The sequence below is a fragment of the Pseudophryne corroboree genome, chromosome 2 (assembly GCF_028390025.1).
Source record: "Pseudophryne corroboree isolate aPseCor3 chromosome 2, aPseCor3.hap2, whole genome shotgun sequence".
Lineage (NCBI taxonomy): Eukaryota > Metazoa > Chordata > Amphibia > Anura > Myobatrachidae > Pseudophryne > Pseudophryne corroboree.
In genome coordinates this window covers 197,138,478-197,165,684 of record NC_086445.1, presented here as the reverse complement: position 1 = coordinate 197,165,684, position 27,207 = coordinate 197,138,478, and the positions used below count along the sequence as shown (strand labels likewise).

The following is a 27,207-nucleotide window of genomic DNA, read 5'->3' as shown; positions in this document are numbered from 1 at the left end:
ATGACAGTACATGACGGGGAGAAATTCCCAAGAGTAGGTAGCTTCAGCACAGAAGTGTTAACGAATTTAAGGAGAAGGATATGTCTCATTAAATCAACAAAGAGACGAATCAAACATTACGATTATTTGCAGTTGTGGCAACAGGAAGGTGACATACAGAGAGGATTGGCTCAGGCGGCGGGATCTGGCTCAATCAGAAAACTGATAGCCACGGCCCCACCGCCACCATACATATCAGGAGAGAAATTGGTTGCGGAGAATGACGCACTAAGGTGTAACACACAAACACTTAGCAACTGTATAAATGTTAAAGATAATGTTAACCAATTAACCAATGCAAGTATTAACCCGTGCAAGTTGTACCCTGTTTTGAACTTTCCTCAGGAGTGTGATCAAGAAGACGAATCGGCAACAATTTCAGCGCTCTCTCTAGCAGCCACCATAGCAGAGACCACAGTAGGCACAGCTCCACCCACGAGATTAGTAACAAAGGCCCCTAGCGGAGGGATAGGTGAGGTCGTATCTACAGGTAAGTACGGCACCATACACTATGCTGAAGCCATTTCACCACAGGCTGTAGAACCCACACAGAGTGATGTTGTTAGAGTTACTCCTGTTAGGGTAATAGCTGTTCCAAATGGGAAAACTGACACATCAGGGGTCACCCCTGTGAGGAACATTGCCATGTATAGCCCATTTTCCAGAATGGAATTAAGGACCATAGTGTCTGAATTCCCTGACCCTAGAAAAGATTTAGTTGCCAGTCAAAAATACATCAGAGACTTAGGTAACACTGTAGAGCCCAACAATAAAGACTGGCAGATATTGCTGAGAGCATGTTTACCCTCCAATGTTGACGCAACTCAATTTTTAGCTGATTGCGGATTAGATCAGGATGTACCTCTTACAGATGTGTACAACAAAGACAATGTAAAAAGAATAAACTTACAGTTAAAAGAGTATTTCCCAGCGGTAGTCAGATGGAACAAGATATTCTCCATTAAACAGAAGGAGTCAGAGACAGCTGCAGAGTATTTTCACAGAGCATTATCAGAAATGGCAAAATACACAGGCATAGAGGACATTAAAACAAACATAAACCATCGAGAAGTAGCAGTATCGGTACTGATGGATGGTTTAAAAGAATCATTAAAGACTAGGGTACAGACCACACAACCATGTTGGCGAGGTCTGTCTGTGGCTGCTTTGAGAGAGGCTGCTATTGATCACGATAGGAACATCACCAGACACAGGGAACAACAAAGTGATAAGTTAATGGCCGTAAGTATACAGGCCCTGACCACAAGGCAGCCTTTGTTTGTATCACCAAACCCTGTGGGTAAGTCAAGTGTGGTTACTTGTTATTCTTGTCATAAACAGGGACACATGGCACGAGATTGTAGAGTAAAGAATGTACGAAACTCATACCAACCCCCTAGACAACGACACGACACACGACATTGGGAGCAGGGTCCGCAGAAACGGAGTTATGAGCCACATGCAGGGGAAACAAAAAGATACCCCCCAAACAGAGATTGGCAAACCTCTGGTAGTTCCCAGCTAACTCCCTCACAAGTAGTTGCTGCCAGCGGGATTCAGGGAGGTCACCATACCCAATAGGGGTGTGGCCATACCTGTAATCTGCAGCCAGTAAAATTGATTGCAAGTCTTGGAAGTGAACCAGAAATTGCAATCAATGTAGCTGGTAAATCATTAAACTTTCTTGTAGACACAGGGGCGGCCAAATCAGTGATAAATTCGACAGTGGGCATGAGGACCACTGGTAGGACAATTCCAGCCGTGGGAGTAACAGGAGTAGTCCAGCATTACCCTGTTAGCAAACCAGCAGAGATTACAATAGGGCCTTTACATACCAAGCATTCCTTTTTGCTGGCTGCATCGGCACCGACCAATCTCCTGGGAAGAGACTTACTGTGTAAAATGGGATGCGTCATTTATTGTACTCCTGAAGGTGTATTCTTGGACATACCTGAGAATCACGCTCAGGAAGTACGAGACATGTTAGACTCCCCGTCAAAATTAATGTCGCATACCACTATGACAAATAGGACTCCTTCCCAAGTAGAAGAAATGACATCTCAGATACCAGAGTCACCTTGGACTAAAGATGGACAGGACACTGGATTAATGGCAAACGTAGCTCCGGTAGTTGTACAAGTAAAAGATGGTAGGATAGCTCCAAAAATCCCGCAGTACCCTCTGAAGCCAGAGGTGGAGTTAGGAGTTTACCCAGTAATAGAGCGCTTGCTACAACAGGGCATTCTGGTAAGAACGTCCAGCACTGCTAATAGTCCCATCTTCCCTGTGAAAAAGAGTGGGGGGGAGGGGTTACCGGCTAGTGCAGGATCTAAGGGGGATTAACAAAATAGTTGAGAGTCAGTTCCCCGTAGTGCCAAATCCAGCTGTCATCCTAATGCAAATCCCTCCCACTGCAAAATTTTTCACTGTTATTGACCTCTGCTCCGCTTTCTTTTCGGTACCTCTGCACCCTGACAGTCAATATTTGTTTGCATTTACATACAGAGGAGTCCAATACACATGGACTCGATTACCACAAGGATTCATAGATAGCCCAAGTATATTTTCTCAGGCTTTGCATGATTGTTTACAGTCTTTCCAACCAGTGAGTGGATCAGTATTAATACAGTACGTGGATGATCTACTACTGTGTTCTGATTCATTGGAGGCATCCCTGAAGGATACGAAACAGCTCCTGTTTCATCTTTCAGACACAGGACACAAGGTTTCCAAAGACAAGTTGCAATTATGCCAAACTAAGGTAAAATATTTGGGACACTGTTTAACACAAGGACTGAGACACCTGACCGCTGATAGAATTCAAGCAATTAGAGACATGACTCTGCCACAAACCCAGCAACAGATCAGAACATTTTTAGGAATGTGTGGGTATTGCCGTAATTGGATCCCAGGGTTTTCCATTTTAGCGTTACCTTTGCAGGAAATGGTCTCCTCAAACAAACCTGATCGGATTTCGCATACAGACGAGTCTGAGGCAGCATTTGAGAGACTTAAACAGTGCCTAACGCAGGCACCAGCATTAGGTATGCCGGACTATGGGAAACCCTTTGAACTATACGGAACAGAAAGTGCGGGTTGCGCGGCAGGCGTACTAACCCAAAAGCACGGTGATGCCAGCAGGCCAGTAGCATATTACAGCGCTCAGCTAGACACGGTAGCGCGATCCCTCCCCACATGCTTGCGAAGCGTTGCTGCGATAGCATTACTAGTAACGAAAAGCGAAGACGTCGTGCTAGGTCACAACCTCACAATTCATACACCACATGCAGTGTCAGCCTTGTTAAATTCTGCCCAAACCAGGCACGTCTCATCAGCGCGGTTTACAAGATGGGAATTGGCACTAATGGCCCCCGTAAACATCACCATAAGGAGATGCAGTGCATTAAATCCTGCAACATATCTCCCAGGTGTGCCTGGACAGGCACAAAGGGTGGAGGATGAGAGTACTGGGGAAGGAGGATTTAATACAAAGGAAGACACTCATGATTGTATGGAATATTTGACCCAAAATTTTACCGCAAGGCCTGACATCAGTGACAACCCACTGGAAGATGCAGAACTTACGTTCTACACGGACGGTAGTTGTCATAGACAGACAGACTCGGGAGACTTGTGTACTGGATACGCAGTCGTAGATGACCAAGGCACCATAGAAGCGGAACCGCTAGGCCCACCTCACTCAGCCCAGGTTGCTGAACTGGTCGCCCTAACCAGAGCATGTGAATTGGCTAAGGGCAAATCAGCCAATATCTACACCGATTCTAGATACGCATTCGGGGTAGTCCATGATTTCGGAGCCCTATGGCGCCTCAGAAATTTCATGACGGCAGCTGGTACACCGGTAGCGCATGCAGCTCACATAAAAAGGCTTCTAACAGCGATACAGGAACCCGACAGAGTGGCTGTTATCAAATGTAAAGCACATACATATAGCCAAGACCCAGTATCGCTTGGTAACAGCCGAGCAGACGAAGCAGCTAAGTTAGCAGCTGCTACCCCCAGACAGACAGACACCACACAACTGATGGTATTTAATACCATCAACACACAGAAGTTGTGTGAGATGCAAAATTTGTGTTCCACACAGGAAAAGGCAGTCTGGAGGGCAAAGGGATATGGCCAGGAGTCCTCAGGACTCTGGACGGATGGACAAGGTAAACCGGTGGCCCCCAGAGCATACCTTCCATGTTTGGCTGAGGCAGCTCACGGGCTGACTCATCTAGGCAAGGAAGGGATGTGCAAGTTGGTAAGAGCATATTGGTGCGCCCCAGGATTCTCCTCTCATGCGAGTAAAAGAGCCATGTCATGCCTTACCTGTTTGAGAAAGAATATTGGAAAGGCAATACCTACAGAACCATCCCATATCCCACCTGCCGGCGGCCCTTTCCAGGTAATACAGATTGATTTCATTCAATTACCCCCTTGTCGAAATTTGAAATATGTACTTGTTTGTATAGATGTTTTTTCAAATTGGGTCGAAGCATTTCCGGTGGCCACAAATACCGCTATGTTTACTGCTAAGAAAATTGTGCAGGAATTTGTATGTAGATATGGTATCCCTAGAATTATCGAAAGTGATAGGGGTACCCATTTTACAGGTGATGTCTTTCAAGGAATGTGTAAATTGATGGGAATTGATAGCAAGCTGCACACTCCATACCGTCCACAGGCGAGTGCGAAAGTGGAAAGAGTGAACAGCACTATTAAAAATAAACTGAGTAAAGTGATGGCAGAGACAGGATTGACATGGCCAGAAGCTTTACCCATTGTACTGTACAGCATCAGAACCACTCCCAGGTCCCCTCTTAATCTGTCTCCCTTTGAAATCTTGTTTGGTCGACAACCGCATGTTATGATTAACCCTCAGGATGATTTGAAGTGTAACAATGAAGTGACTGTAAAATACTTGATTAACATGAGTAAACAGTTAAGGAATCAAAATGATAATCTGAAGTTAGTGATTCCTGATTTACCAGATAGTAATTGTCATGACATTGAACCTGGGGATTATGTAATGATACGGAATTTTCTACGCTCAGGTTGCCTTATTGACAGATGGGAAGGACCATACCAGGTCTTATTGACTAGCACTACAGCATTGAAGGTTGCTGAGAGAGAGACTTGGGTTCATTCGTCCCACTGTAAGAAGGTCGTTGATCCAGAGAAGTCCTGTGATAAGGAACAGACGGTAGAGGTTGTATCACTAGAGTGTCTGTTCCAGGAGGACTAAAGCGGCACCTGAGCATCGAGAACCACGAGATCAAAAGCAGTTGTCGATCCCCTGTTCCCTTTTATTGTTTTTCTCCAACTTCCCATCCCATCTCCCTCAATTATTTTTTTTTCCCCCTCTCATTCTTCTTCGTCTCCTCCTATAAGATGGACTTGCCCCAAGAGACTGTGATCCGGATTTTCCTGTTGACCATGATGTTGACCAGAGCAGTCTGTTCCGGCGAGAGTACCATGGAGGTCGAGAGAGGTTCTGGAATGGGTTCTGATGATAAAGATGGAGGCGTAGTTTTCCAAGAACAACTTAACCAACAAGTAAAGGCGAGTATCAGAAAACGATCCGATAGCATTGACCATAGAAGGAATTGTGAAGGATTGTTAGCTGAAGAAAACTGTATCTGTAGGCTCTGTAACAATGTCATTGAGGATGGGTGCATTAAGAAATGCCAATCCAGTTTTAATATCCATATGGACCGGCATCCATTGAGTGACTATCACTCCTTAGTGGGTAACGTGTTAAACAAAACAGATTGTTGGGTATGCTCTCAAGTACCTCAGGGTCATAGCAAATCAGGGCTAGTACCATTTCCTTTAACGATAGAGGAGGTACTTGAGTTAAATGGTGGGAGACCGGTGGACCGGAGGTTTAATATCTCCAGCCCTCCTAGTTTGAAGCTCCACCAATACCATGTGGATAGGTCCCTATTATGTTTCAACATCTCCAATCCCCGAAAGCTGGGAAATTGGGAAGTGTCATGGAGTAACCACACCATGACCTTTTCGCATAGAGCAGATAGAATGCCTACAGATACAGAGCTTGTACGCCACATAGCCAGTAGAGGAAAATCTTTCCGGTATAGGTATACCTTAGGAAATAGGATTACTAAAGTTGGAGAGGTATCACCAGGATACTGTGCACATATCGTACAACCTGATACGTGTACTAAGCAGATGGAAGAATTAGGGTTAGGAGATTTCACATGGAAGGTGTGTAATATGGTTATGTCCTACTCCGTCCCATATGTTCTCCCCGATGATGCATATTTCATATGCGGGAGAAAGGCGTACAAGTGGCTTGTCCCAAACTCTGAAGGATTGTGTTATATTGGAAAAGTACTGCCTGAAGTAATGACTGTATCACATGACAAAATGAAAGACATACACCGTGGTGCCCAAGCTCCTTATACTCACACCCATTACGAGCACGTTGTTAAAAGGCACCTGATAGAGAAGACAGAGCATCCGGCCTCTGATCTGATAAGTGAATCCACCGGGATTCAATTCTTAATCGCGTTAGATTTCACCCGCACCGCTAGAGGAGTGCTGAATTATAAATACATTTCTGCGCTCGCCAATTTGTTAGATAATATCACTGAAATGTATGATGACACGTTTAGGTATACTGGAAGAGAACTTCAGGCTTACAAAACAGAACTGGTACAGCATAGAATGGTTCTCAATTACCTCACAGCAGTGACAGGCGGATATTGTGTCACACTGGCAACACAATACGGCGTGAAATGTTGCACATATATTACGAATAGCACCGAGGATCCGGTCGAGGTCATAGACCAAAAGATGGACGATATTCTCCAATTGAAGTGGGAATTTCGCAGGAGACACAATCTCACTCTTGCTGCTGTAGGTAATGAGCTGACTGGTTGGGTGTCATGGTTGAACCCGCGAAATTGGTTTTCTGGTTTAGGAGACTGGGCTCAAGGAGTCATAATGGATGTTGGGAAGTTTCTCCTATGTATCTTAGGTGTTGTCATATCGATTGGATTGATATTTAGATGCGGTCAGGCTTTAATGAAGTGCAATCATCGTACTAGGGTAATGAGTTTAAGGAGTGAGGAAACTGTAATTCCAATGGACTTGATTTACGACCCAAATGTAGAAACAATGATGTGATGAAAATGCGATTTCTACGGTCCGTTTCTTTCACCTGTTTTTCCGTTTTCTCCAAGGTAACAAGACCCACTTGGACGAGGAATTTGATGAGCCGATATACAGACAACAGAGGGATTAAAGAAGAAGTTTGACAACCTGATACACAGATTTTTGATGAACTATGCCATGGATCCCCAGTTTCCCTAGAAATTTTAAAATTACGCTAGCCCAACACTTTTGTAAATCTATGGACATTGACAGCTTTTGCTCGCACCTTATGGGCAAAAGCACAAAGAAGACTGCATTCAACAGACACCAAACAAGACCTCAAGCGACGACTGTACATTTACCTGACATAGAATACCACCGCATTTACCGTAATTATGTCTTTTCTTCATTTCTACAACCCTCAGGTAATGACACACATAGTCGATAGGGAATACAGGCACAGATATCAGCAATCACATATCTCCCCCATTCATGTATCATCAACTAAAATGTGCTCCCCCATTTTGTTACAACCAAAGCCGAAAAGAGCTCGGTAAAGTTTGACAGCCCATCCACAGACCCGTACCACGGGATAAGAAGGAATTCACATGTATACTTCGCAATACCTCGAAGCTTGATTTAAAACACGTACGGCACGATGATACATGACCCCCAAGCACGGATTCATACACACATGCTTCTGCTATCTCACTAGGTCATACCCTTTTCCTACCTTCTCCTCTCCTCCCCTACCCAACCATGTAAATGTATTAACCCCTGACATATATTTTTCTCTTTTGAAATGTTTTAGAAGGTGGCAGTTATTATTGACTGCCAAAGGGTGGACTGTCAAAGTCAGAAAAATATCTCTATACACACTGCCATATTTGCACCTCATTCTGGTCCCTGCTGCGCATGCGTGCGCTCTCCCGTGCGTGCGCATACTCGCTGTTGCGGGCACCCGCAGGCGCACGGTATGCGCATTTACGGTAGAGATTGTATGCGTCTAGCGGGCGACTCTTACGTTACATATTTTCAGTAATAATGTATTTTGTAGATCATGGTCCCTTTGATAGATTCTGAAAGTTTAGTTAACATAGCATGTTCCTGAACAGAGAGATCCCTCTTTGTATTGTACGAAGGGTCTAACAGGGGTCATACAGTGGTGTTTGGTACCCATCGGAAGAGTATTTAAATAGCAATATTCCGGTGTTGGTTTGGAGCGGATTAATCGCTCGTGCGAATAGTTATGGACATAAGAAGTTTATGTCCATTTACTATTATTTGTTCTTATTTAGTCATGCGGCGGGAAACTCAGTATCCCACCCACCTGAACAGTTGGAAGCAGTCACAGCCCACCTGTATGAATCAACCTATGACCTTTTGTTATAATGCGAAGCCGAATTCCTGTGTCCAATGAACAATGAGATTGTAGGGACCATTGAATTGTATTGTGTGTGGGGCATAAATAGGCAGGCCGACCATATCCAGTTCACTCTCTTCAACGGTTCTCATTGCTGATAATCGGGAGCTGGATATCGAGGCGCATGCGATCGTTTCCCCTTGTGCGTAAGTGTTTCTCCGCAACTATATTGATCTTCTTGTTATTGTGGGCCAATCTCTCTCAATTTCTCTCTCTCTCTCCTTCTCTTTCTCACTCATTTTCCCTTAAATTGTATTGTATTGTATTTCCTGTGTAGTTATCTGGTTAGGTAGTCTATGTTATATTGTAGTGTATGACTTGTATTGTGTTTAACTCTTTTGCAAGTATAGCATTCATAATATATATATTAGGCGTTGGACCCTGAGCACGGTATCTGTGTGTTTCTTATAGTATTAAGTATTCTCAGAGCGTCGGTGACGCTCAAACAGCTTTTAAGGTAATAAGGTTATACTGTGTTGCATTTACACTCTAACATTACACTAAGGTTTTACTGCACAATACACTGTTTATGGTTTAGATACAAAGGTTTAATATAGTGAGCGTCAGCGCCGCTGGTGATCTCCTCGTGGTCCCGAGCGTCCGCTACGCTATAGCGAATCATTACGTTAGTTAACAGCCAATAACGTGCCTGCCTGTGATCTCTTGGCCGTGAGTGATCTTGACGCTTGAGCGTCTCGATCACGGCAAAGCGATTGTTACGCAACTAGCGTACCCTTCTGGTACTTCATACGTAGATAGCGTACAGTGTTCTTAGACCTCATAAAGGGTATCATATACGATAAATATTTAGCTTTATCAGATACATACCAGCTCACACCACACCGTACAACATGGCAGTAAATTAAACCCAGTTAACAGTGTGAACAAAAAATAGATCAGCAACAGCCTGACCCTTACCAAATACAACAGTTGTGTAACTTAAGCAATAACTATACACAAGTACTGCAGATAGAGTCCGCACTGGGACGGGCGCCCAGCATCCTCTACGGACTAAGAGAAAAGGATTTACCGGTAGGTATTAAAATCCTATTTTCTCCTTCGTCCTAGTGGATGCTGGGGACTCCAAAAGGACCATGGGGTTTATACCAAAGCTCCAGACCGGGTGGGAGAGTGCGGATAACTCTGCAGCACCGATTGAGCAAACATGAGGTCCTCATCAGCCAGGGTATCAAACTTGTAGAACTTTGCAAAAGTGTTTGAACCCGACCAAGTAGCTGCTCGGCAAAGCTGTAATGCCGAGACGCCTCGGGCAGCCGCCCAAGATGCGCCCACCTTCCTAGTCGAATGGGCTTTTACCGATTTCGGTAACGGCAATCCAGCTGTAGAATGAGCCTGCTGAATCGTATTACAGATCCAGCGTGCAATAGTCTGCTTAGAAGCAGGAGCGCCAACCTTGTTGGCGGCATATAGGACAAACAGCGCCTCTGTTTTTCTCACCCGAGCCGTTCTGGCTACATAAATTTTCAAAGCTCTGACCACATCAAGATGCTTTGAATCAGCCAAGGCTTCAGTAGCCACAGGCACCACATTAGTTGGTTCATATGAAATGAAAAAACCACCTTCGGTAGAAAATGTTGACGAGTTCTCAACTCCGCTCTATCCTCATGGAAGATTAGACAGGGGCTTTTGTAAGACAGAGCCGCCAATTCGGACACCCGCCTTGTGGACGCCAAGGCCAGTAGCATGACCACTTTCCAAGTGAGAAATTTAAACTCAACCGTTTGTAAACGTTCAATCCAATGTGACGTAAGAAACTGCAACACCACGTTAAGGTCCCATGGAGCCACTGGGGGCACAAATGGAGGTTGTATGTGCAGTACGCCTTTCACAAACGTCTGAACTTCAGGAAGCGAGGCCAATTCCCTTTGAAAGAAAATTGATAAGGCCCAAACCTGCACTTTAATGGAGCCTAACATCAGGCCCGCATCCACACCTGCTTGCAAAAAATGGAGAAACCGCCCCAGGTGAAACTCTTCCATAGGAGCCTTCTTGGATTCACACCAAGACACATATTTTCTCCAGATACGGTGATCAGCAGGGTGGGGATGACTTCCCCGGGAATACCCTACCTAGCTAGGATTTGGCGTTCAACCGCCATGCCGTCAAACGCAATCACGGTAAGTCCTGGAACACGCACGGCCCTTGCTGTAACAGATCCTCTCTTAGAGGAAGAGGCCAAGGATCTCCTGTGAGTAATTCCTGAAGATTCGGATACCAGGCCCTCCTTGGCCAATCTGGAACAACGAGTATCGCCTGAACCCTTGTTCTTCTCACGATCCTTATCACCTTTGGGATGAGTTGAAGTGGAGGGAACACATAGACCGACTGAAACACCCACGGTGTCACCAGTGCGTCCACTGCTACTGCTTGAGGGTCCCTCGACCTGGAACAATATGTCTGAAGATACTTGTTGATGCGAGACGCCATCATGTCTATTTGAGGCATTCCCCAACGACTTGTCACTTCTGCAAAGACCTCTTGATGAAGACCCCACTCTCCTGGGTGGAGATCGTGTCTGCTGAGGAATTCTGCTTCCCAGTTGTCCACGCCTGGAATGAAGACCGCTGACAGGGCGCTTGCATGTTTTTCTGCCCAGCGAAGGATCTTGGTGGCCTCCGCCATCGCCGCTCTGCTCTTTGTTCCGCCCTGGCAGTTTATGTGCGCCACGGCTGTTATGTTGTCTGACTGAATCAGGCCGGGCCGGTCGCGAAGAAGATGGTCCGCTTGTAGCAGGCCATTGTAGATGGCCCTCAATTCCAGAATGTTTATGTGCAGACAAGCTTTCTGGCTTGACCATTTTCCCTGGAAATTTTGTCCCTGTGTAACTGCTCCCCAACCTCGGAGACTCGCGTCCGTGGTCACCAGAATCCAATCTTGGATGCCGAACCTGCGACCCTCTAGAAGGTGAGAACTTTGGAGCCACCACAGGAGAGAAATCCTGGTCCTGGGGGACAGAGTTATTTTTCAGTGCATCTGCAGATGGGACCCTGACCACTTGTCCAGTAGGTCACACTGAAACGTTCTCGCATGGAACCTGCCAAACGGAATGGCCTCGTAGGCTGCCACCATTTTCCCCAGCACTCGAGTGCTTTGATGAATCGACACTCTTGGCGGTTTCAGAAGTTCCTTGACCATGTTCCGGATTTCCTGAGCTTTTTCCAACAGGAGAAAAATCCTCGCAGGTCCGTGTCCAGAATCATGCCCAAAGACGACAACCGAATTGTCGAAATCAACTGCGACTTTGGCAAATTCAGGAGCCAGCCATGTTGTTGCAGCACCCGCAGTGAGAGCGCAACGTTTTTTTAGTAACAGCTCCTGTGATCTCGCCTTTATCAGGAGATCGTCCAAGTACGGGATAATTGTGACCCCTTGCTTGCGCAGGAGCACCATCATTTCCGCCATTACCTTTGTGAAAATCATCGGGGCCGTAGAAAGACCAAACGGCAACGTCTGAAATTGGTAGTGACAATCCTGAACAGCGAACCTCAGGTACGCCTGATGAGGAGGATAAATGGGGACATGTAGGTAAGCATCCTTTATGCCGACTGACACCATAAAATCCCCCCCCCCTCCAGACTGGAGATCACCGCTCGGAGAGATTTCATCTTGAATTTGAAACTTTTCAAATACACATTGAGGGATTTTAAATTTAGAATCGGTCTGACCGAGCCGTCCGGCTTCGGGACCACGAACAGGCTTGAATAAAACCCTTCTCCCCGCTGTGATGGGGGAACTTCGACAATAACTCGCTGCTGACACAGCTTTTGTATCGCCGTACACACTACCTCTCTTTCTGGAAGAGAAGCTGGCAATGCCGATTTGAAAAATTGGCGTGGAGGCACGTCTTGAAACTCCAGCTTGTATCCTTGGGTCACAATTTCCAGCACCCAAGGATCCAGGCCCGAGAGAACCCAGACCTGACTGAAGAGTTGAAGACGCGCTCCCACCGGTGCGGACTCCCGCAGGAGAGCACCAGCGTCATGCGGTGGATTTGGTAGAAGCCGGGGAGGACTTCTGCTCCTGGGAGCCTGCCACAGCCGACCATCTTTTTCCTCTACCCTTACCTCTTGCCGCAAGGAAAGATGACCCATGTCCTTTCCGGAATCTCTGTGACCGAAAGGACTGCATCTGATATGCTGGCGTTTTCTTTTGCTGTGGAGGAACAAAAGGCAGAAAAGAGGACTTACCCGCGGTAGCTGTAGAAACCAGGTCCGCGAGGCCGTCACCAAACAAAACTCCACCCTTGTAGGGGAAAGCCTCCATAGCCTTTTTAGAATCAGCATCACCATTCCACTGATGAGTCCACAACGCCCTTCTAGCCGAGACCGCCATGGCATTGGCCCTTGATCCCAAAAGGCCAATATCTCTCGCCGTCTCTTTTAGATAGACTGCAGCGTCCCTGATATGACCCAGTGTCAAAAGCACGCTATCCCGATCCAGGGTGTCTATATCCGATGACAAGTTATCTGCCCACTTTTCAATCGCGTTACTCACCCACGCCGAAGCCACAACCGGCCTGAGCAGAGTACCTGTCGTGACATAAATAGATTTCAAGGTAGCTTCCTACCTCCGATCAGCAGGATCTTTAAGGGTCGCCATTTCAGGAGACGGTAGCGCCACTTTCTTGGACAATCGCGCCACAGCTTTGTCTACCGTGGGTGTTGCCTCCCACCCAACCCTATCCTGAGAAGGAAACGGGTATGCCATAGCAATTCTCCTGGGAATGTGCCACCTTTTGTCTGGCGTTTCCCAGGCTTTTTCAAAAAGGGCATTCAGTTCATGAGAGGGAGGAAACGTTACCTCCGGTTTCTTGCCCTTATACATACAGACCCTTGTCTCAGGGATAGCGGGGTCTTCCGTAATAGGCAACATGTCTTTTATAGCCACAATCATGTACTGAATACTCTTAGCCACCTTAGGATGCAACTTTTCATCATTATAGTCGACACTGGAGTCAGACTCCGTGTCGGTATCTGTGTCTGCTACCTGGGTAAATGAACGTTTTTGGGACCCCGAGGGGGCCGGAGAGTGTGGCACCACGTCTCCCATGGATTGCCTCCATGCTTGGTTCTGTGACTCAGATTTGTCTTATGTAACAAAGTCACACTGGTATTCAACACATTCCACATGTCAACCCAATCAGCAGTCGGCGGTGCCGACAGAGCCACACCTTCATTCTGCTTGGCTCTCACACTAACCTCCTCCTGGGAAGAGCATTCAGTTTCTGCCATGTCGACACACACGTACCGACACCCCCAAACACACTGGGCTAAAGGGGATAGACCCACAGCAAGGCCTTTCAGAGAGACAGAGAAGGAGTTTGCCAGCTCACACCCAGCGCCACACCTGTCTGAAAAGCACAATGCCCCAGACCTTTCAGCGCTTGTAATATAATACCACCAACATCAAAATTAAGTGCCCCCCCCCTTTGTTATCAACACCCTGTTACTTGTGACAGCAGTGGAAGGGCCAGGAGCAGCATCTCTGCAGCAAGCTGTGGAGAGAAAATGGCGCTGGTCAGAGCTGAGGAGGAAGCCCCGCCCCCTAAAAGACGCGCTTCGGTCCCGCTGAGATTATACTCGCGGGGGTCACAAATAATGCCTAGGCACCGTAAAATAGCCAGATAGTGTATAAAAGAGGTTTTTATTGCAGCCCAGGCCCCCCCCCCCCGCCGCCCTGCACCCATGCAGTGCCTGTGTGAGCGGGGGTTGTAAATGCACACATAGTAAAAATTAAAACATAACTTTCATTATTCCATCTTAAAAAGAGTAAAGTTCCCTAAAATACTTAGACATACCAAACATTTAATTAATTCAAACGTAAAAGTGACCTTTAATGTATACACAATCCGTTGATCGCATAATCCTATAATCACTACTCTAGTCATAAAGGACAATGGGGGTCATTCCGAGTTGATCGCTAGCTGCCGTTGTTCGCTGCGTAGCGATCAGTGAAAAAAAGGCTAATCTGCGCATGCGTATGCACCGCAATGCACACGCACGTCGTACGGGTACAGTCCATTGTAGTTTAGCACTGGTTCTAGCAACGATTCCAATCGCACAGCTGAACGCAAGGAGATTGACAAAAAGAGGGCGTTCATGGGTGTCAACTGACCGTTTTCTGGGAGTGTTTGGAAAAACGCAGGCATGGCTGGGCATTTGCTGGGCGGGTATCTGACATCATTACCGTGTCCCTCGTCGCAGCAATCATCGCACAGGATTAGTAACTACAGGGCTGGTCTTGTTTTGCACAAAATATGTTTGCAGGCGCTCTGCTGCACAGGCGTTCGCACTCCTGCAAAGTGAAAATACACTCCCCCGTGGGCGGCGACTATGCGTTTGCACGGCTGCTAAAAACTGCTAGCGAGCGATCAACTCGGAATGACCCCTAATACCAATTAATGTTATACACCAAAAAGATCAGAAATGTTTACAAATGACTGAAATTGCACATGTAATATAGGAGCAATTCCAACTGCGTATCTCGGGGGTCATTCCGAGTTGATCGCTCGCTAGCAGTTTCACTTCAGCCTGTCAGGTCCCGGAATTGACGTCAGACACCCGCCCTGCAAACACCTGGACACACATGCGTTTTCCACGGCACTCCCAGAAAACGGTCAGTTGCCACCCAGAAACGCTTTCTTCCTGTCAATCTCCTTGCGTTCGGCTGTGCGAATAGATTCTTGGTTAAATCCATTTGCACAGCAATGATCCGCTTTGTACCCATACGATGTGCCTGCGCATTGTGGTGCATACGCACTCGCAGTAGTGACCTGATCGCTGCACTGCGAAAAACGGCAGCGTGTGATCAGGTCGGAATGACCCCTATGGTTCTGCCCAACTGCTAACAGATTTGCTGCTACGATCAGGTCTGAATTACCCCCTATATACTAAACATAGAATGTAACTGCAGATAAGAACCACATGGACCATCCAGGCTGCCCTTTCGTGTTAAGGCATTAGGGGTCTGGGTTAGGGTGCCAGCAACAGAAATCTTGGGGCCAGGTACACTGCTATCTGTGGCTTCCCGCAACCCCCCTTACTTGGTAGAGGGGGGCTTTAAAAAAAATTGTATACTGTATATATATCATATAGGTATATATATATAAATATATATATATAAAAATAAAATTGACACATATACACACACATATATAAATATACATGGGTTGTGTATGGGATGACAGCGGTATATACAGTATGAAAAGGGGTTCACCTCCCTCTTGTCTGTAGGGAGTGGCATTGGACAGCGGTGGGGCTGTGGGGGCTTCTGTGTGGAGCCCTTGACTCAGACCAAACCTAGCCAACCTGTGGCTCTCCAGCTGTCGTGAAAATACAAGTCCCAGTATGCTCTGCCACAGTTTTGCTATTAGGGAATGCTAAAACTGTGGCAGAGCATGCTGGGACTTGTAGTTTCATAATATCTGGAGAGCCACAGGTTGGCCAGGCCTGACTCAGACTGTCAGTGAGCATGTCATGTGGTTTTTTGGATGGGCTACCCTGCTCTTTGGTGGCAGGGGCATACAGGAAAGCGTCAGCACAGCGACATGTGTAATGATGGCAATACAGCATGGACCACAGGGACTAGATAAAGTGATGGGGTAAAAGGATGGGGAAGGGTTCAGGGGGCCTGTTAATTATATTCCTGCTTAAATTGAACAGTTGGAACATACACTTTAAAAAGCAATATTGGCACTGTGGCCGCGTTTTTTGTGTCCCTGATTCTTGGGGCCCCCTGAATCTCGGGGCCCTGTACAAGTGTACACTTTGTACCCCCCTGTTGCCAGGTCTGAACTTACCTCTTGCATGTTATCCCCCAGTCCTTGCTGCCTTTGCGACCCCTCCCGTCATCTTCAACTGACACTTTGCAGATCTTTTTGCCGGTCACCCGACACTCTGCAAATTTCTTTGCCAGAACTATGCCAGATGATGATCTTCTAAAAACACAAAAGACTATCCTTAAGCATAGTACTACTTTAAGTACAATAAAATGTCCATGAGTCAACTTTTCCAATTTTCCTTAAACCAAACAATATACTTTCAAATTTATCAATTTGCAATGTATCTATTCTGTTTACTTTTTCATCCCAAAGCAAGATCCTGCCTGATAGACTTATCTGCATCCACTGTCCTCTTTATTTCTCAAACGCTACATTTTTATTCCTAAACATGTAACTCCTTCCTGCGCTTCTTGTAATGTGTGCTTGTACCTATATTCCCTGTTCTGTCTATCTTGTCTTACCTTTCAGCTGACTATACTGCGCTCTGTCTTCCTTACACCCAGGGCCGGATTAACAATGGGGCGGATGGAGCTGCAGCTCCAGGCCCCCCACTGAAAATAGGCCCACAGGATCAGCAGTGTAGCCAGCCAGTGATGACAGAAATACTTTTCTCCTGTCATCACTCATCAACAGCATTCGCCTCCCAGTCCCTCCCACCCGCGCCGACCAAGGGTCCGCCCCCATGCCCTCTTGTTACCTGAAGCTCTGCCTCAGACCCAGGGTCGTGCCAAGCTCTGCCCCCTGGGTGGCCTGCAGGATCATGTGCTGTCTCAGACTCTCGAAGCTCCGCGCTTACATGTGTACCAAGGCTCTGTCCCCGATCATAATAAGCTCCGCCCCCGGATCATAGTAAGCTCCGCCCCCTGCCTCACTTCTTCCACACTGATCCTGAAGCCACCTTCCTTTCCTCCCGAGAAGCCTGCAGATCCACCCACAGGTAGGATTAGCTCCACCCCCTGGACAGTGAACTGAGTCAGCAGCACAGCTTTCTCCCCTCACGTCGCGTGAAATCCAGCCAATTCAGCTGCTGTCAGTACTGTCGTTCCAGCGATTTAAATATTCCTGCAAACAGTATTTGGAGCTGAATTAAGGGCCTTGAGCACTTACACAAGGGAGCTCCTATCACTTTAAAAAAATTAAAAAATAAAATAAAATATATATATATATATATATATATATATATATATATATATATATATGTATGCAGGGCTGTAACTAGCAGGGTGTCTGGGGGTGGAACTGGCAGCCTCTGCCACAATGTCAATTTTACAACAAAAGGGAGAGAAGAAGACTCTTTTGTGGGTGCACTCTTGTATGTTTAAGAGGTCTCAGAAGAGACAATAAGTAAAAATTATAAATGAATTTTTAAATATAACTATTTATTAACAACAATTGATAAAATAGTAGAGTTTACTGTCAAAAATTGGAGGTAGGGGTGGGGGGAAGGGTAGGGGGGAGTTGGGGAAAAGAATGGGGGGAACACAGAACAAATTAATTACAGTGTAAATACTGAATATTGTTCTGGAATGCCTGGGTGCGATAATAACAGCTGGAGACCCTGAAAATTGAAGCGTTTTTATTCTCTCATGAGCGATGATGAGGAGACAGATGGGATGATTAAAGATGGAATGAGCAAGATGAATCTGCTGTCAGTGTTAGACGCTGAGCAAAACCGTCCAGGAATTTCTACTAAACTGAGTATTCCTCGAGAGTCTCCCACTCGAGTACTGACCCAGCCCTACACTGTTTAGCTTCCAAGATCGGAAGGATTCGGGCGTTACCAGTGTGGTATGATAGTAGAAAAAATATTTGATATCGAGGGCTCGAGAATCACTGATGAGAGTTCACGAAAATGGAGAAATAAGAGAAAAGAAAAGACAAGAGAATGGGTGGAGGAGGAAAATAGGGGATCTGCTGCCACCGTTAGACCGGGATAATTACCCCTGAATCAGTGGTGAGAGTCCTGAAGATAGTATAAAGTGAGGAAAAAGAAACGATACTGATAGGTAAAAAATTTTTTTTTGAGATTGGTTGATAGACAATGGGCTGCTTGATTGCAGGATGCTGATAGTACCTATGATAAAGGTACTGGGTGTGATAAAGAGCAATTTGTACACAATTAGCAGTCAAATAAATTGATTAGACCCATACATCACCATCAATTTGCTACTATCAGATTATTACAATTATACCAAAATGGTATCAGGTGGAAAAAGAAGGAGAAAATGAACAACAATTTCTTATTTGTGTTCCGCTGTATGCAGAGCTGCAGAAATACTATATAATATGATTGCAAGATGCTGATAGTACCTATGATAAAGGTACTTGGTGTGATAAAGAGCAATTTGTACACAATTAGCAGATAATTAAGTTGATTGGAACCATGCATCACCATCAATTTGATGCTGACAGATTATTGCACATTGTACCAAAATGGTATCAGGTGAAAAGAGAAAGAGATAATGAACAACAGTTGATTATACAGAGCTGCAGCAATGCTATATAATACGCAGTATAGAGGATAGTGATAAATTGCTCAGCCAAATGATTAGATCAATATTAATGACTGAAAATAAAGGTTTAAACAGTATCCTATGTGGTATTAAGCCGCTAAATGCCGACTATCTGTAAAACGGGTACTTGCAAAAAAAACAGCTTGATGAATGCTATTATCAAATATAAATATGCAAAAAGATGCTGAGATTGAGCAGATATTACCCGGAATTGTATGGAACGATCAGTCACTAATATGAGCAGGATACTTTCTGAGTACGGAATGTCCGTGTCAAAGTCCAGGCAAATTGAAGATGCAGGATACACTGGTTCCCAGGAGCTGAGCAGTTCGTTTATAGCCGCACTGCCGATCAAAGTACCTGATGTATTGTGGAGACGTGGTCAGGTTGGCTGAGGAGAAGAGAGACACAATGTTCCTGGTCCCATCGCGGCAGTATCTAGCGGCGGCGGGTTGATGCAGCGGCTGCTGGGGAAAGAGCGGCTCGTGGTTCAGGATGTCCGGAATCAGCTGTCACACCCAGGCAGTGGGGGTAGGGAACGGAAAACTAGTTTCACCCGTTCACCGGGCTTGATCACTTCCTGTTCCCAGGCTTTATCCTGTGCAGGCTTTATCTTGCAAGGGAGCTGGTCGTTGTCCAATCAAAAGGGAGGCGTGTCCTGCGTTTGTAAATTGCTGCACAGGTGGAACGGTTGTTCTGTTTAGTATTGGTTCCCTATTATGCTTGCAATTAGTGGCCCATTGCACAAAAGGAAAAAACAGAGAATATGTGTGAGAAATATACAAGGTTATTAGATAAAAAATGAGCATCTTGCTTATTATATAAGTGGACATAGTGAAAAAATGGAAATAAAAATAAAAATAAATATAAAAATAAAAATAAAATGGGGAAAATTAGCAAAAAAGAATAAATGAATGAAAATAATAATAAAATTGAAATTGAAGCTTTCACAAATTGTTTATGAAATATTTAGATGATAAGAATAGATTAAATTTAAGTATAATAAATGATAATTGCTGGAAAAATATGTTAGGACAGCATATCTTGTCTGGAGTTATAAACAAACACGTTGTAAACATTGCATGAGGATATTCTTAAATATGTTAATTTGGATTAATAATGCAAGTGACGTCGATGGAAGTGGTGGGAATGATTGTGAGAAAGGATGGTATGGAAAGGGGTGGGGAGTGAGGTGGAAAGGAATGGGGGGGATGGAGTGGGGGGGGGGGGAAAGGGGGGGGAGAGAGGGGGAAGGGGGGAGGGGGTTTAAGATTGTGGGGTGTTGGGGTGTTGTGGTTTGCAGTGTGGTGGGAATGTGTGTGTGGTGTCGAAGGTGATGATCCTGTGTGGGCGAGAAGTATAATGATGAGGAAGGGGGGTAGAGATGTAAGGGATAGGAGTGGGTTGACAATGGGAGTGCTGTGTGGAAACGTGTTAGTAGGTTGTGAAATATGTCGGAATTTGCTGGGTCTCTGTAATGGGATGGATGTGAGGTGCATGTGAATGGACTGCGGATGTGATGGTGCTGAGTATGTGGTGGAGGTGGGCGTGAAAGTGCTGATGAAAGAAGGGTGAATGTGATGTGTTATGAATGGGGGTGTACTGGATGTGAGTGTACTGAGGGGTGTAAGGGAAGGAAGCGAGGACACTTGGTGGGTGCTATATAGAAAGTAGGTTACAGAAATGCACTGTAATTGATGTATTCATTCAGACCCAATGGTTTGAGACAACCTAACCTGAAAGTCCATTCACTTTCCTTCTTAATAAGTTCTTTGCTTAAGTCACCACCGCGTATGCCTAGATGGACCCTATCTAGGCCAAAGGCGCGCATATCACTTGGTGAGTCATGATGTGCAGCATGGTAGTGTCTGGCTACTGATGTTAGTTTTTTGCCTTTTTGAAGATCTGACGATGAGTTGCGAATGGAGCCCATATGTTCTAAAATCCTAGTTTTGAATTTTCTAGTCGTCATGCCTACATATCGTTGATTGCAAGGACAGGTTAGACAATAGACTACTCCTTGTGTGTCGCAGTTGAAGAAGTGTTGTATGGAAATATCCTTGCCATGTCTGTCCTTGACACAGTCAGTTATCTGTATCTGTGGGCAAGCCTTACATTGCCCACATGGAAAGGATCCCTTAGGGAGTTTGGATTTGGTCATTTCACGTGAAAAATGGCTCTGAACCAACGTATCTTTGATGTTCTTAGATCTCCTCCAACTGATTTGTAAAGTGGGATCCAATAAAGGTGATAACTCTGGATCCAGATGTAGGACAGGTAGATGTTTCTGAATGGCCTTTTTTAGTAGACGCCATTCGGGACAGAAGGTCCCTACAAATCGAATCTTGGTGTCAGCCTTTTGTTCTTGGGGTTTGTCCTGGAAGATCAGGGATTCCCTGTAGGTTTTTGAAATAGATTGTTGAGCTCTCTTCAGAGAGCGTTTACTGTATCCCCGAGCTTGTAACCTGGTCATAAGTTCTCTGCTTTTCTGTTTGAACACCTTCTCCTCTGTGCAGTTGCGTCTAAGACGAAGAAATTCCCCTTTTGGGATGTTTTCAATAGTAGGTGGGAAATGTGAGCTTGTTTGGTGCAATATACTGTTTGTGGCTGTATCCTTACGAAAGAGTTCTGTAGCCAAAGTCCCACTTGTTGTCTTGTAGATATTCAAGTCCAAAAAAGATATCTTGTCTCTACTGATTGAGTGAGTGAGAAAAATGTTCAAATCGTTTACATTGAGGATGTTAATGAAGTCCAACAGGAGTTTCTCATCTCCTTCCCAGATCACAAAGATATCATCAATATATCTCAGCCAATTGATGATATGTTTTGTGTAGATATGATTATCATCGTTGAAGACTATTGTTTGTTCCCACCAGCCGAGGAACAGGTTGGCGTATGTGGGTGCAATCAGTAGAGACAAGATATCTTTTTTGGACTTGAATATCTACAAGACAACAAGTGGGACTTTGGCTACAGAACTCTTTCGTAAGGATACAGCCACAAACAGTATATTGCACCAAACAAGCTCACATTTCCCACCTACTATTGAAAACATCCCAAAAGGGGAATTTCTTCGTCTTAGACGCAACTGCACAGAGGAGAAGGTGTTCAAACAGAAAAGCAGAGAACTTATGACCAGGTTACAAGCTCGGGGATACAGTAAACGCTCTCTGAAGAGAGCTCAACAATCTATTTCAAAAACCTACAGGGAATCCCTGATCTTCCAGGACAAACCCCAAGAACAAAAGGCTGACACCAAGATTCGATTTGTAGGGACCTTCTGTCCCGAATGGCGTCTACTAAAAAAGGCCATTCAGAAACATCTACCTGTCCTACATCTGGATCCAGAGTTATCACCTTTATTGGATCCCACTTTACAAATCAGTTGGAGGAGATCTAAGAACATCAAAGATACGTTGGTTCAGAGCCATTTTTCACGTGAAATGACCAAATCCAAACTCCCTAAGGGATCCTTTCCATGTGGGCAATGTAAGGCTTGCCCACAGATACAGATAACTGACTGTGTCAAGGACAGACATGGCAAGGATATTTCCATACAACACTTCTTCAACTGCGACACACAAGGAGTAGTCTATTGTCTAACCTGTCCTTGCAATCAACGATATGTAGGCATGACGACTAGAAAATTCAAAACTAGGATTTTAGAACATATGGGCTCCATTCGCAACTCATCGTCAGATCTTCAAAAAGGCAAAAAACTAACATCAGTAGCCAGACACTACCATGCTGCACATCATGACTCACCAAGTGATATGCGCGCCTTTGGCCTAGATAGGGTCCATCTAGGCATACGCGGTGGTGACTTAAGCAAAGAACTTATTAAGAAGGAAAGTGAATGGACTTTCAGGTTAGGTTGTCTCAAACCATTGGGTCTGAATGAATACATCAATTACAGTGCATTTCTGTAACCTACTTTCTATATAGCACCCACCAAGTGTCCTCGCTTCCTTCCCTTACACCCCTCAGTACACTCACATCCAGTACACCCCCATTCATAACACATCACATTCACCCTTCTTTCATCAGCACTTTCACGCCCACCTCCACCACATACTCAGCACCATCACATCCGCAGTCCATTCACATGCACCTCACATCCATCCCATTACAGAGACCCAGCAAATTCCGACATATTTCACAACCTACTAACACGTTTCCACACAGCACTCCCATTGTCAACCCACTCCTATCCCTTACATCTCTACCCCCCTTCCTCATCATTATACTTCTCGCCCACACAGGATCATCACCTTCGACACCACACACACATTCCCACCACACTGCAAACCACAACACCCCAACACCCCACAATCTTAAACCCCCTCCCCCCTTCCCCCTCTCTCCCCCCCCTTTCCCCCCCCCCCCACTCCATCCCCCCCATTCCTTTCCACCTCACTCCCCACCCCTTTCCATACCATCCTTTCTCACAATCATTCCCACCACTTCCATCGACGTCACTTGCATTATTAATCCAAATTAACATATTTAAGAATATCCTCATGCAATGTTTACAACGTGTTTGTTTATAACTCCAGACAAGATATGCTGTCCTAACATATTTTTCCAGCAATTATCATTTATTATACTTAAATTTAATCTATTCTTATCATCTAAATATTTCATAAACAATTTGTGAAAGCTTCAATTTCAATTTTATTATTATTTTCATTCATTTATTCTTTTTTGCTAATTTTCCCCATTTTATTTTTATTTTTATATTTATTTTTATTTTTATTTCCATTTTTTCACTATGTCCACTTATATAATAAGCAAGATGCTCATTTTTTATCTAATAACCTTGTATATTTCTCACACATATTCTCTGTTTTTTCCTTTTGTGCAATGGGCCACTAATTGCAAGCATAATAGGGAACCAATACTAAACAGAACAACCGTTCCACCTGTGCAGCAATTTACAAACGCAGGACACGCCTCCCTTTTGATTGGACAACGACCAGCTCCCTTGCAAGATAAAGCCTGCACTATCCCCTCTGGGAACAGGAAGTGATCAAGCCCGGTGAACGGGTGAAACTAGTTTTCCGTTCCCTACCCCCACTGCCTGGGTGTGACAGCTGATTCCGGACATCCTGAACCACGAGCCGCTCTTTCCCCAGCAGCCGCTGCATCAACCCGCCGCCGCTAGATACTGCCGCGATGGGACCAGGAACATTGTGTCTCTCTTCTCCTCAGCCAACCTGACCACGTCTCCACAATACATCAGGTACTTTGATCGGCAGTGCGGCTATAAACGAACTGCTCAGCTCCTGGGAACCAGTGTATCCTGCATCTTCAATTTGCCTGGACTTTGACACGGACATTCCGTACTCAGAAAGTATCCTGCTCATATTAGTGACTGATCGTTCCATACAATTCCGGGTAATATCTGCTCAATCTCAGCATCTTTTTGCATATTTATATTTGATAATAGCATTCATCAAGCTGTTTTTTTTGCAAGTACCCGTTTTACAGATAGTCGGCATTTAGCGGCTTAATACCACATAGGATACTGTTTAAACCTTTATTTTCAGTCATTAATATTGATCTAATCATTTGGCTGAGCAATTTATCACTATCCTCTATACTGCGTATTATATAGCATTGCTGCAGCTCTGTATAATCAACTGTTGTTCATTATCTCTTTCTCTTTTCACCTGATACCATTTTGGTACAATGTGCAATAATCTGTCAGCATCAAATTGATGGTGATGCATGGTTCCAATCAACTTAATTATCTGCTAATTGTGTACAAATTGCTCTTTATCACACCAAGTACCTTTATCATAGGTACTATCAGCATCTTGCAATCATATTATATAGTATTTCTGCAGCTCTGCATACAGCGGAACACAAATAAGAAATTGTTGTTCATTTTCTCCTTCTTTTTCCACCTGATACCATTTTGGTATAATTGTAATAATCTGATAGTAGCAAATTGATGGTGATGTATGGGTCTAATCAATTTATTTGACTGCTAATTGTGTACAAATTGCTCTTTATCACACCCAGTACCTTTATCATAGGTACTATCAGCATCGTGCAATCAAGCAGCCCATTGTCTATCAACCAATCTCAAAAAATTTTTTTTTACCTATCAGTATCGTTTCTTTTTCCTCACTTTATACTATCTTCAGGACTCTCACCACTGATTCAGGGGTAATTATCCCGGTCTAACGGTGGCAGCAGATCCCCTATTTTCCTCCTCCACCCATTCTCTTGTCTTTTCTTTTCTCTTATTTCTCCATTTCGTGAACTCTCATCAGTGATTCTCGAGCCCTCGATATCAAATATTTTTTCTACTATCATACCACACTGGTAACGCCCGAATCCTTCCGATCTTGGAAGCTAAACAGTGTAGGGCTGGGTCAGTACTCGAGTGGGAGACTCTCGAGGAATACTCAGTTTAGTAGAAATTCCTGGACGGTTTTGCTCAGCGTCTAACACTGACAGCAGATTCATCTTGCTCATTCCATCTTTAATCATCCCATCTGTCTCCTCATCATCGCTCATGAGAGAATAAAAACGCTTCAATTTTCAGGGTCTCCAGCTGTTATTATCGCACCCAGGCATTCCAGAACAATATTCAGTATTTACACTGTAATTAATTCGTTCTGTGTTCCCCCCATTCTTTTCCCCAACTCCCCCCTACCCTTCCCCCCACCCCTACCTCCAATTTTTGACAGTAAACTCTACTATTTTATCAATTGTTGTTAATAAATAGTTATATTTAAAAATTCATTTATAATTTTTACTTATTGTCTCTTCTGAGACCTCTTAAACATACAAGAGTGCACCCACAAAAGAGTCTTCTTCTCTCCCTTTTGTTGTATGTCTTACCACTGACTCAGGGTGCACCACCAAACTCAAGATAACATTAGAAAACTCAGATTTTCTCGTTGTATTATGTATTTTGGTTCTAACAATATCTATTAGATACCTTACCATTCTCCAGTGCGGTATACCCCCAATACATACAATGTCAATTTTGCTGGGCCCACAAACAGGGAGTGGGGAGCAGCACAGCATCTCCATGCACTCCTGATGTCCATTGGGACCCACGAAGCAGGAGTGACAGTAGTGCAGTTACTACTGCACTGGGAGCGGGCAGCACCAGAGTCTGCCCGCTGGCTCCAGGCAGCGCTGCTTGCAGAAAGCTTTCCTGTATTGAGCAGCATTTCCAACTCTGAACCCCACAAGGGGGCCTCATAAATTAACCAGACCAGGGATAAACTATACAGAAGTCAGGAGAATCTGCTACTGTCCCACATCAGCTGCTGTTCCCATCACTACTGCCCCCTTCATCCCCTCCTGCCTCCTGCGCAGCTGACCCCCATCTCCTACTGTTCCCATCACTACTGCCCCCTACATCCACTCCTATCCCCTGCACTACTACCCCCATCTCCTGCTGTTCCCATCACTACTGCCCCCTTCATCCCCTCCTGCCCCCTGCACAGCTGACCCCCCATCTCCTACTGTTCCCATCACTACTGCCCCCTACATCCACTCCTATCCCCTGCACTACTACCCCCATCTCCTGCTGTTCCCATCACTACTGCCCCCTTCATCCCCTCCTGCCCCCTGCGCAGCTGACCCCCCATCTCCTACTGTTTCCATCACTACTGCCCCCTACATCCACTCCTATCCCCTACACTACTACCCCCATCTCCTGCTGTTCCCATCACTACTGCCCCCTTCATCCCCTCCTGCCCACTGCGCAGCTGACCCCACCCATCTCCTACTGTTCCCATCACTACTGCCCCCTACATCCCCTCCTATCCCCTGTACTACTACCCCCATCTCCTGCTGTTCCCATCACTACTGCCCCCTTCATTCCCTCCTGCCCCCTGCGCAGCTGTCCCCACCCATCTCCTACTGTTCCCATCACTTCTGCCCCTTACATCCCCTCCTATCCCCTGCACTACTACCCCATCTCCTGCTGTTCCCATCACTACTGCCCCCTTCATCCCCTCCTGCCCCCTACACAGCTGACCCCACCCATCTCCTACTGTTCCCATCACTACTGCCCCCTACATCCCCTCCTATCCCCTGCACTACTACCCCCATCTCCTGCTGTTCCCATCACTACTGCCCCCTTCATCCCCTCCTGCCCACTGCGCAGCTGACCCCACCCATCTCCTACTGTTCCCATCACTACTGCCCCCTACATCCACTCCTATCCCCTGCACTACTACCCCCATCTCCTGCTGTTCCCATCACTACTGCCCCCTTCATTCCCTCCTGCCCCCTGCGCAGCTGTCCCCACCCATCTCCTACTGTTCCCATCACTA

At 45.4% G+C, this 27,207-nt stretch overlaps 2 pseudogenes; one reads left to right on the top strand and one right to left on the bottom strand.

Annotated features, from left to right (window-relative positions):
- Positions 1–18,071: 18,071 nt before the first annotated feature.
- Positions 18,072–18,190, bottom strand: LOC135052045 (5S ribosomal RNA; annotated as a pseudogene).
- Positions 18,191–25,213: 7,023 nt separating this feature from the next.
- LOC135052044 (5S ribosomal RNA) lies at positions 25,214–25,332 on the top strand (annotated as a pseudogene).
- The last annotated feature ends 1,875 nt before the right edge of the window (positions 25,333–27,207 follow it).